We start from the raw sequence: 19,950 nt of genomic DNA on the forward strand, positions 1-19,950 counted from the left end.
CTCATTTTGGCACTAGGTTAATGACTCAATAAGATAATTACAATATATTATTAGGCAAAACTGAATTTAAATCAACATATTTGAACTGATAGTTAATTAAAAAGTAGTGATTTGATACAAATTAACTTTTACTCAAAAAAGATGTAAACTTACTGTATTTAATAAGCCAATCATTAATGGCTACCCGGAACATGATGACGTCCTGCTAATTTTTCGATATCAGGTTCAATGTTCGAGAAATGAAGTCTCAAGTTTTTTTTATATATATTTTTTTCAAATTTATTATATTAGTATTGTCCCACCACAGAAGCGTCGTTGGCGGACTGCCAAGAACAGTTGATTCATGTTGAAGGGGAGAAAGAAATAAGTCGATGTACGAATTGGTCACCAACACGCGAAATCACGTGTTTTATACGTAAAATTTTCCAACTGTTATGCAAGGAAAATACTTACCATTTCAAAAACTACAATGAACATAGAATAGAAGTTAATTTTCCAACGTGTAATAATAAACAACTCATCCCACAATATGGATTGATTACCCTATTGTCGGAACGGATTATCCTTTTGACATGCGCAGAAGAGTCTCGCATTTGTGGGCGTAAAGTAGAATTATAACACTTATCTTCCCCCCCTTAGAGCCCCCTAACCGCTTATCTTCCCCTCAGCGTTCAGAGCACCCCCCCCCCATGGGTGGAGGACTACTGCCAAAGTTAAGAAACACAGAGTTAGATATTGGTCGAGAACTGCCTTCATTAAATGATTCGGTCAACTGCCGCACGCAAAAAGCAGGAAATTCTGTTTATCCGTACAAGTTCTCAGACGACAGCGATCTCATTACAGACAGTCTCTGGACCACAGTTACACCTCTTAGACCATAAATGTGGATTATCCCACCCCCCAATTAAACATTCAGGATATCTCACCTTTTGAGAAATCAATCAACTCTCGTGGCTCTAGTCAGACTGGCACCCGCAATAAGCCGTTCATCTAAGTCCGAAAGAACCGTTCTTTTTCTCATGACCAACACTATTGATGACTGCTGATCAGGGTTCATGGGCGTGAAAATTCATCGCATCGCGGGTAATTCATCACGGGGAAAATTTATCGCGGAGAAATTTCATCGAGAGGAAAACTCATCGCAAGGAAAATTCATCGCGCGAACTATTGACCACGGAAAACATTCGCTGAAAATGTTATTCGCTCGAAAATTGAAATGATATTGCATTAATACCCATATATGAAAAGTAAATGCAGTGCAAGCTAAATTAGTTTTTTATGTATTTATATATTATTGTTTAGATTTTAATTAGATTTGCATAATATATTTATTCTTATACAGTGAAACTAATATTTTATTGATCGGTGAGTGTCCTGATTTCTGTTTCGTCTTAAAAAGTTGTAAATATTCTTTCTTACTTAGATAACTATAAGTTCTGCTAATGGAATATTAATATTTATTCTTCGAACCGTTCACTGTTTTTCTGCCCACTTAGACACCCATCGAGATGTCATTTTATATATATATATATATATAATTCCAGTATTTTCAGTCGAAGAAATTCATTTCTCACCTAACAACAATTACAAACATCCATGCCTATTGCGAGTTTAGAATCCACAGCTCATTGGTGGGAGAGGGTACGCTATCTAGTCGATTGTTCATCATCGTGGTTTATTTACAATTTGTAAATAGAGAAACGAACTGAATAATTAGAAGTAAGAAAAAGTTAATTATTATATATATATAGCTTTCTAGACATCTCTGTTTTGAGCCAGCTGAGTTGTTTCTCGTAGAGAGAGAAAGAGAGTGTGTGTATTGTGCTGTACTGCCAGAATTGTTTAGTTGGTCTTCCTCTCCGTCTTTGTCCATTTGAGGGGGGGGGTGCGTATAAAACTAAGATGTCAAATTATGGAGAAGGAGGATGTGTCAGTTAATATCCAAGCTAATCAAGTTGACGTCTGCGTTGGGTTTCAATCAAGGATTTTGTTTTCCCCCACCCCCTTCTAGATTAGTGGAATTACGAATATGATCCTTCCAAGAGTAACCGAGTAACAGTCTTATGCAGGTTTTATTAAAGCTATGAATGTTTTTATTGATTTTTAGGTGGGAACGTTCCATGTTTCTTCACGATATAACAAGATTGCCTGATATGATAGGTTGGTTTGTAAATGCTTAATTTTTGTTTCCAAGGTAAAGAGGGGCGATTTCTATATATTTCTTTGATTCCTGTGCTAACTAAGAGCTTAATATTTTCTTAATATCATGTCATTTACAGTATTATTATTTATATTTGAGCCTAAGTATTGAAAGTCTTCTACTTTTTCTAAAGGTTGTTTGTGTTCTGTAATGATTCAGTTAAGTGTCAATATATATATTTTTTGCAGCTTGCCATAGTTTTTCAAAGTGTTGTTGCGCCTTGTCTAAAGATGAGTCTATTAATACTATATCTTCTGAGGTTGTTAGGCGGTGAGTCGGTTGTTAACGGCATGATATTTCTGACAACAGTTTACTTTTGAACGGTTCACAAAGGAAGTCATTAATTACATATTTCACTTTGAGAACATCCATCTATATATTTGTTTTCAGTAAAAAAGGCCAAATGTAAAATTTAAAATTTCTTAGTGTTTTCTAGAAATTTCTAGAAACTTTGATTCTTAAAATTTCATAAAATACTAGTATTGGAAGAAAAGGAGACTAGTCTTGAAGCAGCATATTTACTTATGCTGATTTACACCATTATCATAGCACGTAATTTTATTATCATTTTCTTTAATATAATTACTCACGATTGCACCAATGATCTTAAACTAGCTCTGCAAACGATACCAGTGTACAACATGCCTTTACTATGCAGGAAAAGTGCAGTTATTTTCAAAATACACGTGCATTCAATAACTGGAACACGTCACATTCTGAATTAGTTCAGATAAAAAATCACACCTGGATGGATGTCTAAATGCGCAGAACAGAAAAATAGTGAACGGTTAGAATAATAAATATTCTTAAATATTGTGTCCTTTCTCCCTAACTATTCTTAAATATTTTATTTTCCCTAATAATTATTCTAAACTATTAATAGAATAGTTAATAGGAATATCTGAATAGTTAGCTAAGAATATTAGTTAAATATAACTGTTATCCCTAAATATTCTTGAATATGATGCTCTTTCTCCCTCACCATCCTATCCCAGTTTTGTAACAATTAATATTCTAACTACAGAGCCTGTAGTAAGAAAGAATATTAACAACTTTATACGGAATAAAAAATTTCACGAACTAAATATAATCGAAATGGCCTTCTTTCGAAGAATCGAAAAATTCTTCGCAAGAAAATGTTTCTTTTTTTCATATATGGGAATGGCATGAAATAGGATTTCAAATTTTCGTGCGAAGAATTTTCTCGTGATGGATATTCTGGTGATTAATTTTCGTGAGATTAATTTTCCCCACGATGAATTGTCCGACACGCTGATCAGCAGCATTCAAAAATAGTTTTCTAGAACACGTGGTAACGAACATGATCAAGTATTTTGCATATACGCTGCTTAAGTAAAGTTTACGTTCATCTGCATAAAGATTTGTAATTAAGTGGCTGCTATGTGTATGATACAGGAATGCATTTTGTTGATTTCCTACGAGACGGATAAAGTGGTGGTTATTATCTTACTCACCGGAACTGTATGTATATTCTCATATCCAGGTCTATGCCCTTTTCTGATGGTAGCCTTTTAGAATCCTGCTATTTTCATAGGTATTAATCAAGATACAATTTACTGAAAAATATAAAAATTCCCTGATTTTCAACCACCATAGCGATCTAGATAAAATACGGCATAGTGCTTTAGTCTGAAATCTTATGGAAGTGATGATTTTTGGATTAGATTACCTGTTGGAACCAGAGTTCTCTTGATAAGACCATTTCGATTTAAGGTAACCTGGAGGTGAAAATATTTTGTCTTCCAAAGCAGAGGATTTTTTCATCTCAACTACGTGCAAATCAACCAGAAAACACACATTTAACAGATATGATACACTCCAATCAAAACATTAATTTTCTTGGAGAAACTAAACACCCACCTAAATAATCTAGAATTTCAAGACCCATAGTTTTCGAAAAATGAATTTTCCTTAATAATTACCACATTATTTTATTTCTTCAAATTAAATGGATAATGTAATCTGATTTTACTTTGTGATATGCCACTTACAGTAAATTGAAACTGTGTGGAAATCCTTCCGGAAAGAATAAATGTTCTAATTATAGGAATCCACACCTCTTCCTTTAGCCAGGCACGTAATAGCTGAGAAATTATTGATAATTTTATTAACTCAATGACAGTGTTAATTTTACCTGGTTACTATGGTATGTTTTTATTTTGTTTGTATTTTTAATGCGAATCTGACCGAAAGGTTTGTTAACAACGCACGTGTTATTAGAGAATCTAACTTCGGTTTCCAGTAATTACAGCAGTGTTCCCAAACTTGGTGATGAATTCATCTCTCACCTAAAAACAAATATTTATAAGCATCCGTCCCAGGCATGAAATCTTCTACGCCCACCTGGAATCATAGTCTGTGGGTTCCAGAGTGGATGTCCTAATCACTATTTCAATCAAGCTGGTATATAATATCTTTATCGGGGATATAATATCACCAAATACGACTTTATAACTCTATGAGATTACATTTAAGTTATGGGTAAACTGAGCCATATTGTGTACGTTATGAGTTATTAGATATTGTCCCTTTCCAGCGTAAATAGGGATAAAAGTAACACGTACATTTGTATCGGCGTTTATGTTCTTGTTATATTCCAAATTAAAAAAGTACTGTGAAAAAAGTACAAGAATGTTTTTATTAATGTCTGATGACTGTGAGTACCAAAACTGATGCTCGATCCCGTGTCATTCTTCATGAGCAATAGGAGTTATCACCTTTCGCAAAAAGGAACTACTATGCATTAGTGTATTCATAAAGTCTCCGTAGCTCAATTGGTTTCAACGGAGCCCTTTTTGGGTGAAAATACCAGAGTTAGTATCCCGTCCATGACGTGAGAAAACGGGCCTGGAAGACATATGTACAGATAATAAGTACGAAATTGAAGAAATTAGAACACACCATCTTATCTTTCTACTGCACATTATGGGTCTCAGATAGAAAACAGTATGAATGAATACATACGCATGAAACTGTTGTATATATTTTTTAGTTTTTGGAATATTTTATTTCTCATGAGCAACAATAAACAAATGAAAAGAAAATAAATACACCAATCTCCATAAAAATACAAAACTCCTTACAGCCGTCATAGTATATTTGTAAACTTTGTTTTTATATCTAAAATATCAAACTAAAACCCTTAAAGATTACAATTTTGTTGATATAAAAACAGCAGCAACAACAACTAAAACAACTTTGAGTCATCGCGTTTTATATTACATTATTTACAAACGAATGGATTTATAATATGATGAGATAATTGGTTTCACTTGAGCATCGATGTGTTATTTTATGCAAAAAGAAACAGGATACTTATTTAAGGCAATGTTATCGATGAAATATAAATAACGTTGCAATATTCTTTAATAACTGAAATAATCAGATCTGAAATGAAAACACAAAACATTTCCCACGTTTTCTAAGTACCATTTACAAAGGTTATAGGTAACCGTAGTAGTTTAATTAATGGTAACGTTTCCTAATCTATGATTAGTTTCATTTAACAAACAATTCAGCAATTTAAAGTATACTGCAGTGTGCAGAGTTTTAATCTTTGTGCGTGGGGGGGGGGGGGACGGGTGTGATGTCTCGATTTATCACGTGACATTTAATACTGAACAACACATTAATTTTATTATTTATATATGTCAATACTTTAGGATCTTATGCGTGAGTATAATTCCACTCACAAATATCATATGAACGTAGATCGATACTGAATAATTGCATAGCTATCGGTATTAGACATGCAGCTAATGTAACTAGATATTAAAATTCATGGACAAGCAGGTCCATACCATTAGCCAGCACAAGTGGGTTTTACGGTAAGACATTGTAGAAGCATTTTGCTAAGTGATTGAACGCTTATAAGAACAAGACATAAACAACTAATTCTGGGATCTGGCTGGACAGAGTTTACTGGTGAAGCATAGTTGAAGCATTTAGCAGTGATTTTCAATAAAAAATGACAAATATTCAGTAAATTCCAACGACAGTTTCAAAAAAAAAATAAAGATAGAGGAGGTAAATCATTTTTAATGCCATAAGGCAGTCCATGAAAGAGTTCACGAAGAATTTAGAATTTCTTTCTTCCTTCATATGAATGGTGAATTCAACCAACATTTTGAACCATTAACGTGGTCATAGTTTAAGTTATTCTGATGATGTGATATATATCCCTGCTTGAGCCATTGCAGACGGAGTAAGTAATACACCATACGTAATCACGAGTACATCTATTACAACACCTGGATCGTTTATCTAATTGTATGTGAAAGATGATATGAAGTACACAGTGTATGACGTAAGAAGTCATAAATACGTTATGCTATAGATAATATAATTCAAAGGGTTTTGGGCAACGCATTTCGTAAGTTTACACGTTGCATAGTTGAATAAATTAGGGTGTACATCCAATTCACACTGACGATTTCCATTTCGATCTTAATTAAATGGAGTTGTACAATGCAATCCTATTGATTATTTTTCGCAATAAATAATTATTATGGTACATTTTAGTAATATTCCCGATAGTTTCATAGCCTTTGAGAATCGAACTCACTGCAAAAGTTAATCTTAGGAATAAGATCTTGAACAGCTGATAAAAAGTCATCTATCACGACTCAAATAGTATATAGCTTTCCTCATTTGAAAGGCATGGACAAAATATAATTCATTTCTTACCACGATTTAGCAGGAAGGAAAAGGACAGTATCAACAAATGATATCTATTAATGGATAGTATTATGATCTGAAAATAATATGAAGTTCTCATTTCGCAAAATAAGATAAATGCAACCATCAGGATCGTTCAAATCCTAACCAATATTAACAGTACTCTAAAAGTGCATCTCATATCAGCATTATGATATATGAAACTTGATTAGGAACTAAAGATGTCCTGCGCCCTGGAACATGTAAATATGGATATCGTTTGTAAATGCCATTATGTTAAATCACATGTATGTGGCTTAAGTCGCAAAAGTAGGAAGCAAAATTAAGTTTACTGTCTCAAGTAAATGGCAGTAAAAGAAACTTAGCATAGAATTTCGATCAAGGAAATACATTTTTATATTACTTATAGTAAATTTGTATAAATGTTATTAATACCATAAAATATGTTTAAAAATATAATTATTGTAAATTATGGATTTAGAATAACATTTCTGAATATACATTTAAAGTTTTCAAGTACACTGAGTGGTCACTTTATTAGGAACAGCATTTAATAACGAGTGGAACTTACCTTTTGCCTTAAGAACAGCTTGTATTCTGTGGCACTGATTCAACTAAGTGTCTAAAACTTTCGTCTAAGATGTTTGTCCACACTGTCACAAAGGCATCATCCCATTGTTGAAGACTCGTTTATAGCACGTTGCTGCTGCTAACTGCTCGTTACACCTCATTCCTATTGGGCTGAGGTCTGGAGACAAAGTTAGCCATTGAAGTAAAGTTAACTTGTTGCCATGTTCTGCGAACAACAACATGCTAGTCGCTAGCTTCAACATGTTAAGCTTTGTGGCATAGTGCAGTGTCTTGCTGGAAGTACCCATTTGACCATGAGTAACCTGCAGCCATGAATAGGTGAACATGACTAGCGATGATGCTAAGATATGCTGAAGAATTTAGGCAGATTCAACTGGCATCAGGGAGCATAACCCGTGCGAAGAAAACACCCCCAAACCCCATTCAACCTGTGCCGCCTGCCTGAGTATTTGCTCCCCATCAGGAAGAATCCATGGTCCCATGTTGTTGCCGCGATATTCTGGTTCTACCATCAACATGACACAGAACAAGTAGCCTGGTGAGACTCGGCACACAAGGCACCATATGAAAGTGGTCTGAAAGGTTTCTAGGTCTAACAATGAAAAAACGAATTTATAATTTCAAAGTTATTTATATTTTTCAAAATAATCTCCCTTAAGACTAATACATTTATTCCAGCGATGTTCCAGCGCCATTATCTCTTCCCCGTAGTGGTTCTCAGTAAGATCTACAAAATATCCCCTCTACAGCTGCAATTACCTCTTGATCCGAAGATAAACGCTAACCAGCGAGGAAGAGGTTTAGTTGAGGGAAGAGACAGAAGTCAGAGGGAGCCAAATCTGGGGAATAGGGTGCATGTTCCAACAATTCATAGTGCAGATCCCTTAATTTTCCCATTGCCAAAACAGCTTTGTGGGCGGGTGCATTGTCCTGATGAAACATGCTTTTTTTCTTCTGCAAACCGGGTCTTTTCTCACGAATGTTTTCGTGTAGTCTGGTTAAAAGATCGGAATAATATTCCCCTGTTATTGTTTTACCCTTTTCAATATAATTAATACAAAAAATTCCTTTATCATCCCAAAACACCGATGCCATGACCTTTGCTGCTGATGGAACCGATTTTGTCTTCTTTGGTGCTGAACTACCGGCTTCTGTCCACTGTTTTAACTGTTGTTTGGATTCTTGTGTAAAAGCGAATCGAAGTCTCAACCATAGTAATACATCGACGCACAAAATCAGTTTTATTCTTGTTAAAACGCTCCCAGCACTGTTCAGCGATTTTCATGGGAGTGCATTTTTTATATGCTGTGAGCAAGCGCGGCATCCATCTTGTGCAAAGCTTTTTTCATTTACAATTCGTCATGCAAATATATCCTACACGTTATTTTGGAATGCCTACAGTCTCAGCAATTTCACGTACTTTGACTCGCCGGTCATCCAATAACATATCGTGCACTTGATCAATGATTACTTTCTGGTGTTACACTTTTTGGACGTCCTTCACGTGGGTCAGCTCCAAGACTGGTACGGCTACGTACTCGGCAGCCCATTTCTTAATTGTCGAAAACGAAGGAAAAGAGTACCCATAAACTTTTATGAACTTCGAGTGAATTTCTTTTGGCGATAAACCTGTTACAAAGAATTTTATAACCGCACGTTACTAAATTTTATCCATTTCAAGGGATAAAATAAAGTCTTGCTTGGATGATATCCATGCAAGACTTTTGCTTCAGACAGCTGGATAAAACAAACTACTTGATAGAATGTCATGCAATTCCAAATGGATGCTTATGACAGATACACTAACTTAGAGAAAATAACTTGCCGATAGTTTTTGCCATCTATGTTCGTGGCCGAGAACTTGTCAGAAAAGCCTCGTATTTTTCAGTTCGTCAGTGCTAATGATCACTTGTTCATTGAAGTCGCATCTGCTTATGTACGCTATTGAGCAGCTATGGCCCTAAAAAACCAATGAATACCAACAAGCTGATTCCGTCCACTGGACTTCCGTTGGTTTAAAGTTATCTGGTTTCTTACACCAGTCCTGGTACACCGTAAACAATGTTATGTGTGAAAAACCAATAGGTACACTTTTGCCGATTACTAGCACCAATCATACCACACTCACAATCAATTAAGTAACGCTTTTCATCCATTCTAATGCAACACACCCACACACACCAAAAAAAAAAAAAAAACCTAAAACCGTTAGATGCCTGTCTGCGTGATTTATACAGCAAACTGCAGTCACGTAACTCGACATCTTCGGGAACGGTCTATTTTCTTTAACGGAGCGATCTGTATATTTACGCATTTTTGTTCCTAGTATATATATTTCATTTTTTATACATCATCTTCTCTGTTCATTTTCTATCTTAATGATTATTTCAGTGCTTGTTTCATATATTCTGGCAGGCTTTTAATACTAAAACCCTGTACTTATCCATGAGTATCATAATAATATATTAATATATGATCATAAAAAGAATTTGTCAGCCTCTTTAAAGAGAGATTCCATTTGAATTAAGAACCTGTGTTACCTATAAATAGATACTGTTTGCGTCAACACATCCACAGCTTCTATAATACAACGACCCATTTTAGTAATGAAAACGAATCTTTGGATTTCATTTAACGCTTTTTCGGCTTACATACTTAATGGTACTTCCTTTTATGATGCCGATATTTACATTGCAAGCGAAGCACTCTGCAGGACTGCATAATTCAGTTCATGCTTTATAAGTACATCTAGATTTATCATTCAGTATAAATATTTACGTAATGGTAGTATTATTCTACTGTTTTCTTCTGAGGTAATTTTCCGTTTTCCATCAGAGAAGTTTTCCTCTTAGAATTTGCCTCTCATACAATCTACAGTGCTTACTTTTAAAAATTAACGAGGCATCACATTAATTATTTTTGTTTATAAGTTATTTTGTTAGATGATAATTTCTGTGAAATATACTTCTTTGAAAAATTGCACTCCGGAATCGCTACTCTATTCTGTTTGAACCTATGAACGATAGGAATAACGCTTTGAAATAAAGTCTCGTATTTCCAGAGATAGGTTAAATAAATTCAAAGCAGTTATATGTAGTGATGTTATAATTATACTGCTGAAAGACGAACTGTTGATAATTATTCCTATGGGCGTCGTTTAACAGAGACCTAACAATGACGTTATTTATGAAACACATTTCCCAGATGCGCAATACATGTTTATTTAGTACTTCCTGTTCGCCATTGCACGTAAAGATTTACTCATATTTAAAGTGTAGAAATGGATATGTCGAGGGATGGAATAAGGCATTGAGTAATATTTATGAAAATTTCGGGAAAAAAATTACATTTGCTAAGTATATGAAATATAAATTAATACAAACATGACACATAGTAATCGATAAAACTGCACATTGTATAGCTTTATTACCTCGTTCCGTCAAAACCCGCTATAAAGTTATAATTTAAAGTTTAGGGGGAAATACATAGAAGTTAGAGGATGTCAAACAAACTAGTATATTAAATACTAAATCAAGTTCTGATTTCGTGAAGCGAAGTTAGCAAAAATCGATTTCTTCTTCTTATCCAAATGAAGTTCTTTCACACCCTCTGATGAGGTTGTATTCATCTAGCTGTAAAACTGTCTTGTCCTATCATCTGAAGGATACGAATGAATTCACTTGTGTACTATCTTGCTGTTTTCAGATTTAACGCAATATACTGTCCCTTCTTGTAAGTCTTCTTTCATATAACTTGAGGCTATAAAAAGCATGCTACATTCACTGAGTAGGAAAAAAAATTCCCTTTTTCTCTCTCTTTCATCGAAGTAAGAAATAAAAAAGAAATTTAAAATGAAGTAGCAACAATAAAAACAAAAATACTCTAGGGAACTGTTACAACTGTTACAAAGTATGCTATTAATATCTGGGGTAAAATCGAGTAATAAATGCATTACAATCTTGACGTATTCACTAAACATGACACCCTCTGGTCGAAAAAATCAAGTGTTAATTCTCACCTAACATAAAGAAGGGATATCAAAGATGAAAAAATCGGTTCTTTACTACAGAAACGTCGATATATTCTTCCTGAAAATAAACACGTTTCTGAATAAATAACATGTATTTAAATTAAGAGATTACCAGATTACAAAGATCGGTTTAACCGCTGTCTATAATAATGCAATAAGACGGATTTTATTATAGTACGACAACTCAAGATAGGAAGTGTCGGTTACAGATGTGTTCTTACATGCCTGAAATCCTGGGCGTTAATAAAGTTCTCTTCAAGGACGTTAGTCGGTTGAGAGAACCGACTTCATTCTAAAAGTGAAAATGGATGGTAAATATCAGGACAGAAAATCATAGAAAAACATTTCATCCAATAAATTTTACATCACAGTGAAACCCAAAGTAACTACGCCTATGAGACTAGGGTATTATTGTCTGTGAATTCTGTGTTCTGCTGGCCTGTTTGCCTATTTTTCAAGAGGAAAAACATCTCATAAGTAAAGTTGTTGTTGTTGGATAAGTGAGATTTGGTAAGAAGAGCTGACGTCTCCGTAACTTCAGAAGACACCCATCTTAGGAGGAAATATTGATTTGAAAACTGCGAATAGAAATATCATCCTAAAATTGTCCAGGGAGTCAGACTGGAATAGAATTTTCCTCTTTAAAGAAACTTCCATTTTCCCCTGCAACGTCACCTTAAGAAGGAAAGTAGGCTGCTATTTGTGACATATTAATATCTCATGTACACACTTTTTTCTATGCTAAACTAATACACTCTCAATATAGCTGCAATTAATTTTTTTGAATTAAAGAAAATATAACCTTTAACACCGCTGTTGGTCTTTTATAAAATTCATTATGAATGCTATATAATAAATTTAATCTAAATGAAATCAACCAATTAACTTATATCTACAACACATCTCAATTTTATTTATATTTTTGAACTATAAAAATATTCAAATGAAAACATCTGCACAATTTAGGAATGAGATGCGGTGATTAATACCCTTGGAGGGTAATGGATGGCAATGCTGTAGCCAATGAAGTTCTAACTGAGGCTCAGTTATTGCTGTTATCCTCTTGCCATGATCAGAGCTTTAATAGCTCAATAACATCTTATCCCAACACTGTTCTCTACAGATAACGGGGAAGATTAAAAGCATTCTTGCTTCGCCCCTTTAAGCCAGTCCTTATGAAGATCTACACAATTTTCTACAAATATTAAAAATTGGGTTTTAATAATGTTCACATGAATTATCCGAGTATGAAGATTAACAAATGTTAATGTTAACTTTTAGTTACAGGACATACGTCTTATATTTTAAAAGTACGGAGGCATTCAAATACAACACTGGTACAGGTTTCCTCCATAGCATTTACATGGGAAAAGTAGTTACAGATGCCAAACTGGCAAAGATGCACAGATGTCCATATATTGATGGAACTCCGTTAATGGCCTGAATCATTAAAGAATGGAAAGATGAGTGTTTGTACCATTACTCAGATCTGAATTGGCTGTCTCGAAGTTGCGATTAGAGGTAATGAGTTTTGGGATACAAATATTTCCTTTTTATTTGTTCCGTTTTCTGTTTAAAGATAATTGAGATAGTTGAGGATAAGAGTAATCATATTTATGTATCATAAATGTGATTACTAGAGAGTTGAAATATGAACGGTTAAATACTGGGTCCAGCAGATTTGCAGTTGGTATTTACGAAGTCTGCTTTTAATACGTACGTTAATGATTTTTGTTTTTGTGTTTGCTCACTCAGCCAGTAATTGCAATTACTAGCTGAATGAGCGAGCTGAATGAGAAGCTAGAAATTTTGATTTGAACTAATCAGTGAATATGATTAAAGTTTTGTTTTAGGCCTGTGCTATCAAATTTGCAGTTAAACAAGGCGTTATGGGGAATTGGGATTTAGAGTTGAGCGGGAAGTAAATAATCTCATTCGTGAAGGACGAATAGGGCTGTTATTATATCCTGGAATTGCAGAAAGTATTTATACATTCTTAACAATTAAAACAATATTGTCAATCAAACATCAAACAACTGTTTTCATTATGTTAATTTCATCCATGGTTGGATGAAGTTAACATAATGATGAATTCAACATACTGATGAATGAACATAAGATGAATTCTACTTAGCATCGAAATTAAAGCAGACACCTTTTTCGTTCTAATGATTCTTGTTAATAAGAGTAGTTACTGACTCGCTGGATTACTATGAGTAGGAGGAGAATCGATCGTGAGATGCGGTGATTAATACCCTTGGAGGGTAATGGAAAGCAATGCTGTAGATAATGAAGTCCTAACTGAGGATCGGCTATTGCTGTTACCCTCCTGCCATGATCAGAGCTTTAATAGCTAAATAACACCCTATCCCTACACTGTCCTCTACAGATAACAGAGAATATAAAAAGCATTCTTGCTTCGCCCGTTTAAGCCAGTCCTTATAAGGACTTTAAGGACTGGATTACTCTGCTTCTGTGATTTCATAATACAAAAAATAATTAACGATTACCAGCCTATTTAGGCGAGTGGATAATCGTACCGAACCCGCTCTCCAACCAATAAGATGTGAATATGAATCCCGCTAGAGGGCATATATGTTCGTGAATATTTTTAGGTAGTAGCTGACTTTCACCAACAGATGTGAAATCACATCACCATGTCCACCACCACTCTGCTAACTGGAGTTCTGAAATATTTTGTAAAAGTTATATTACTCGTATTTGTCTCACGTCCATGAGGTTAGCCGAGTGGCTATGCTCTTCGCAACCTGGGAAAGAAGTGTCCTGGGTTCGATTCCCGTCGCCGACGGGAGGAGCTTAAGGATCTTTAGCAGACATAACCAAGTTAGCATGTCTTCGGCGTGAACAGCAGGGTTTTTCTCCCCAGTTTATCTGCGGTTTTTCCTCCAGCAAGCAGGCAAACCGGCCCCATGAACACACGCATCTACAGACATAGGACACACTGGGAGGCATAGGGCTAGTCACCTTATCCTCAGGATGGGTACGGTTTAGAAGAGCTAAATAGCACCGCAATAGGCCACTAGGCCTAATATGTGAAAGGAAGAAGTATTTGTCTCACGTCTGAGACCACAGAAAAAATTTGTAAGTGCTTTTCTGCATTAGCCTGTTTGATACCGTGGTGGAAGTGATTTTCTCCTGGACATTTAGGTTTCACTTTTTTTGCACACAAAATGGACAAGTACCTTAAGAAAACACGCAGTTACTATAATTACTACTACAGGTGCTACAATTTACCTCCTCATTACACATCTGAAGCAAACGAAATAGCAAAGGCTTTAAACCAATTAACGATTTCATGAGGTCCCACACACGAAAGATTGTAAACTCATCGTATATTTTGATACAGGTACCTGGGCTGAGTAAGATAAAACGGAAAGACTGTTTAGAGCAGGCTTTCCGATTAATCTATGACTGTGGAATATGTTTTTCTCAATCGTAGTTGTTCTCACTTATATACACAGACTATATACCGTTCTACAATTATCTGAGATGATAGGCTTCGGTTTCTTTAATGGTATTATTAAAGAAGCCATGAATCACTGGAGATGGAAAAACCGCAGACAGAAAATTCGATCTTTTCCGACAATGAAGTTAGCAAAATATATCTGTATCTCTACAATAATATGAATAAAAATAAATACTGAAACATTTACCTCATTTTTAACGGTTTTTCTGATTTAAAAAAAGTAGCATACTTTTTAGTATGCTACTTTTTTATATACTGTATATTATTAGTTATTAATTTGCTAATGGTAACATTAGCAAATTAATAACTAGAAAATTACGTTTGATATTTTATTGGTATTCATAAAAACTGTGTTTAGGTGAATCTCAACTGTGCAGAAACTGCATTCTTCTGTAAGCTTTGCTAAGTGCGAAGTGCTGTAAATCGATCAGATTAATAGGAGAGAGAGCGAACTCTCTTGAGTGGAATGCATTTCTAGCCTTTGGAAGACGGCGATAAGAAGCCGTGGATGCTTTTCATACAGAATTTCATCTAGAAGTCATCCTTACCAACTCAGAAGACTCTTTGCATTATACATCAATCAGAAAGAATAATATTTTTAATACCATCTGGAAGACGTCTCAAATACACTTTCTATCCAGCAAAGAAAAGCAAACTTTATATTAATTGATTTTGAAATTTCAAATGATACATATTTTGAAAAGGGTGTTTTAGTAATATTCCCTTTATGTTTAAATTATGGAGTCATAAACAACAAAAGAAAATTCAAATTATTTTAAAATTATAAAAGGTATTTAAATTTTATTATATTTACCAAATGATTCTAAGATTCTAAGCAATTATGTCTTTACTAATTTAATAAGCCGAAAGGCTATTTTACCGGCGAACATGTTAATATTAACATGTTCGCCGGTAAAATAGCCTTTCGGCTTATTAAATTAAGAATAAATATAGGAGTACACCACTTCGGCAATTCGATAGTAGAGGTATGTAAGTTCGTGTTCACTTAAAACCTTGATATTCCAGGTCTACCTACTCACTGATGAGATCTTAAAAAAAGGTTGAAACCGGTCTGGGTAGTGACCTCTTCTCATAATGTAAAACAATATACTGTATATGCATCTCTTAGGAGTTGGGTTTTACATTATGAGAGAATATTAAAGTTAGTGACGGGCTTGCTCCACCTTTGCATGGAGCTGCCCTGGTGTTGTACTACCCAAGTGATCATTTACACTTGGGCTTGCCGATAGTTTTTTCGGCATGAAACTCTATGGATTTCGATCCGAGTTTCGTACCCGGCTATAAAAACATAAAGGGATTTACTATCCCCCTTTCTATCAATTATGTCTTTCTTTGATTATGGAAGTTAGTATCTAAATCAATTGTTTTTGTCATTACATAGGCTGTTTACGTATTACTTGCAAAATGGTAGTCTGAGAGCCATGAAATCAATAATTTCCAAGCATGAAGTCCACTGTTTAATTGATATATGATCGACTGAAATCATGCAAAATGTGAATAATTATTTTTTCAAGCTTTCAGATAACTTTATTAAGGTGAGTTGAATTTTAACTTTGAATATTATTCCTAATTATTTTCCTAGTATATATATATATATACACACACACACACACACACACAAGTTTGCTATTCATATTTATTTTTCATACTCTAAATTTTTTGTGAATCCGTTCAAATCATTGATTTCGATTGGTACTGAACCGAGAGAATTAACTAATGAACTATAAGAATATTATTTTCATAATAAAATATTTAAAATTGAAAAATGGAGTTTAATTAAAAGTAATTCAAAATATATTCACGTTTCAACTATTAGGAATTTTAGAGATTCCTTCTCTTTGCAGTCTTCGTCATCAACAATATGTGCAATATATTTTAATAAACATCTAAACTCCACTTTGCCTCCAGTTTTGTAGTGAATTTCTAAAAGTAGATATTTTATAGATTTTTCTTAAATACCTTCTTTTTATCAAAACAAATTTGCAAATTTTACATGCTACTAATAATGTAATAACATTAAAATGTACATTATTCTTATCTTATTAGTTCAAGAAAAAGTATCATTAAAGCAGGAATACTTAAAATTTATAAATTTTGTTAGCAATTTCCAAAATAGAGATTTTATATTACAGTAAACGATTTTTACAATGCTGTACCTTCTTTTTTTGTATTTGAGTGGTTACGTGTTTCAAAAAAAAAAAAAACCTAGAATACATTCTACATTTAAATACATGACGAAATGAATTGAATAATAATAATAATAATAATAATAATAATAATAATAATAATAATAATAATAATAATCTGAGTGAATGGTTTATTTCTGAGTGAGTTATCCAATAATGAATATAGATTTCATTATATATGTATATATGTATTTTAAACTTTATACATTCCTAATTTTACATTACTTATAAACTGTTCATCTAAGTTTAAATTTTTGTTTTAAACTTTTAGATGGTCGTTTAGGGATCACTTTGGAGTTTAAGAATATTTCAGAAACGCATTTATAAAATTCAGTAAAAACGTAAATTTCTTAATGAAAAATTTCCAATTATCCCTTGTTTACAACTCAGACTTCGAAAATTTAATATAGTGATTTTTGATTTTGATTACAATAGTGATTTTAATAGTGATTTTTATTTATCTAGATTTGAGGAAAGAACAATATTCGCTAGGTTAGTTTTAAGTTCAGAGTTTGTTCAAAGAAAACATTTACAGAAATATATCTTCGGCAGGTTCTTTTCAACAGAATCAATTCATCACGTCAGAATTCACCGATTTATCTTGTTCTCACTTGACAGACAAAGCAGTCTGGAAACATACTTTGGTTCATGAGAAGCTAAAATTTTGTTTTCCTTAAAGCAAAAAATGATGGAGGTCCAATGAATGTCTATGAGAATAAAGAAAAGAGGAAGGATAGAGAATTTCTGCTTCTAACTTTATCAAATGAAAAGTATTTTTATTGATTTATGGAGCATAAGAAGTACATATCACTGCATTAATAATAAGGAAACACTGAGCTTCTTACTACTGAAGTTAATTTTAATTAAAAATAAATATAAAATAAAGAGTAAACAAAACTTTGTTATTGATACGATTAGTAAACTAAACTCATAATATCGATTAAATTATAAATAAAGCTCGTTATTAATATCAAAGATCATCAGTGAAATATTAAGTCTCTGAATTATTTTCTACACTGAAGCAAAAACCACTCAACGCATAACGCCATCTATCGCTCACAAGCAGTCTGTAAATTGTAATTTCTCTAGCCGATATTTACCTGTTTGCGAGATTAAAATAAACAAAACAAAACAGGTGTTTAAGGGAAAAAAAAACACTAGCCCGTATGAGATCAGCTAACTCAGAAAAAGCCCATGAAGTGAGATTATTGAAATATTGAAACGATGAATCTAGAATTCATCGTTTCAATACCGTGGTTTAATTAAGAAACAATATTATCATTAAAATGGAGAAGAACTATTGAAGAAACGGAGCAACAACATTCAAGGAAATGGTTGTAATTAGTTATAAAATAAAGCGCTTCTTAATAGCATTTCCGTTATAGTGACAATTTATCACCAAAGGATGCGGATATGAAGAAAGAAACAGTAATTAATGGAATGGTGTATCCACCATATAATTTCTCTCTCTCTCTCTCTCTCTCTCAGCTTAGCACACACCCTACTTCCTTTACTCAAAGCGTATCTGCTGGCGAACACAAAGAGTATTGTCATAAAGGCATACATCGTCTAGCTCAGGGATTCTCAACCTGGTTGTGGTCGCGTGCGCATTCGAGATTGGGAAGAGAGTGGCAGTGACCATTTTTTTTTTTCCTACAAAAATTAACTCTTGATTATAATATCGAACGATAAAGAGTAACAAATTAATTAACTATGAAAGTAGGATAAATACACATATAACATTTATTATACGACTAAATTAAACCATCGCACAATGAGCAAAATCATTTCTCTTTACTCTGGACAAAACAATTGTCTTCTTCCTAATCCTTGTTGAATTTACAGGTTCGTTGTTTTTTTATTTGGATTATTCATTTCGGGTAAAACATTTTAAACACGTGAAAAGAACGTATGGCCCAAGCGTGCCAACAACACCGCTGGAGTGGTGACACATCCCTCAAGCGCACGGTTGTGGGAACACTAAATACATAAAGCAAACGCACAAAACTGGCACTGGTAACACTCGCACTCAAAGAAAGAGGAATTACAAAATGTTCGTAATATAACACAAATGTTAAAATTTTTTGACGATTTCAATAAATATTATTACTAGGGGTAGACATATTTTCCAGTTGAATTTTATTTTTTTCCTTATTTAATAATTGACAACGGGCGCATGCAAATAGTTCCTAGGGCGTATTTGCACCCGCGGGCATAGGGTTGAGAACCGCTGCACTAGTTGGATAAAATGCCAGCAAAACCTGTAGGTCGATAATGTTCCTCGTTCGGTGAAATGATATCATCTTGCTTAGAAGCATGATGTAGCTTTTGCCATATTTGGTTTCTAGAGAAATCTCGCAAGTTTTTTTTTTTTGTTGTTGTTGTTTTTTCGCACTCTTTCAAACACAATTTAGGCATTTATCATATACCTCCCATTCTAAGGTACAGCAGTAAAGAAGTTCCTCTGACAGATCGGAAGAATGAACTTGACGGCAACAAATTAAGAAACTTCACAACCAGCTAAGAATAACCCTGCAGTTACTTATTTTGAGAGGCAAATCCTGATGACTTCGAACAGAAGAGTCTAAGACAGCATATTTTTTTCTGCAGATCAGAAAAATTCTCCGACATAAAAGATACTGAAAATAACATGTTACATATTTCATGCTCTGTCTGATATGAACTCTTTGATATTTAATTTACCTCAATTCATAGCTTCATTGTCAATGTATACGAT

General features: G+C 33.8%; 1 protein-coding gene across 3 annotated transcripts in view; it reads left to right on the forward strand.

The window, feature by feature from the left end:
* Positions 1 to 19,950, forward strand: part of LOC150103970 (putative G protein-coupled receptor AH9.1) — a 215,985-nt gene that overhangs the window by 174,832 nt on the left and 21,203 nt on the right. For all 3 annotated transcript variants that reach the window (XM_090396717.1, XM_090396718.1, XM_090396719.1), the window contains one exon: positions 16,409 to 16,562. The gene's annotated coding sequence lies outside the window, so the exon portion shown is untranslated. The remainder of the gene's footprint in view (positions 1 to 16,408; positions 16,563 to 19,950) is intronic.

Source organism: Typopeltis vanoorti, chromosome 8 (assembly GCF_054136105.1).
Source record: "Typopeltis vanoorti isolate ZY-2024b chromosome 8, IOZ_Tvanoo_1.0, whole genome shotgun sequence".
NCBI classification, from domain to species: Eukaryota; Metazoa; Arthropoda; class Arachnida; order Uropygi; family Thelyphonidae; genus Typopeltis; species Typopeltis vanoorti.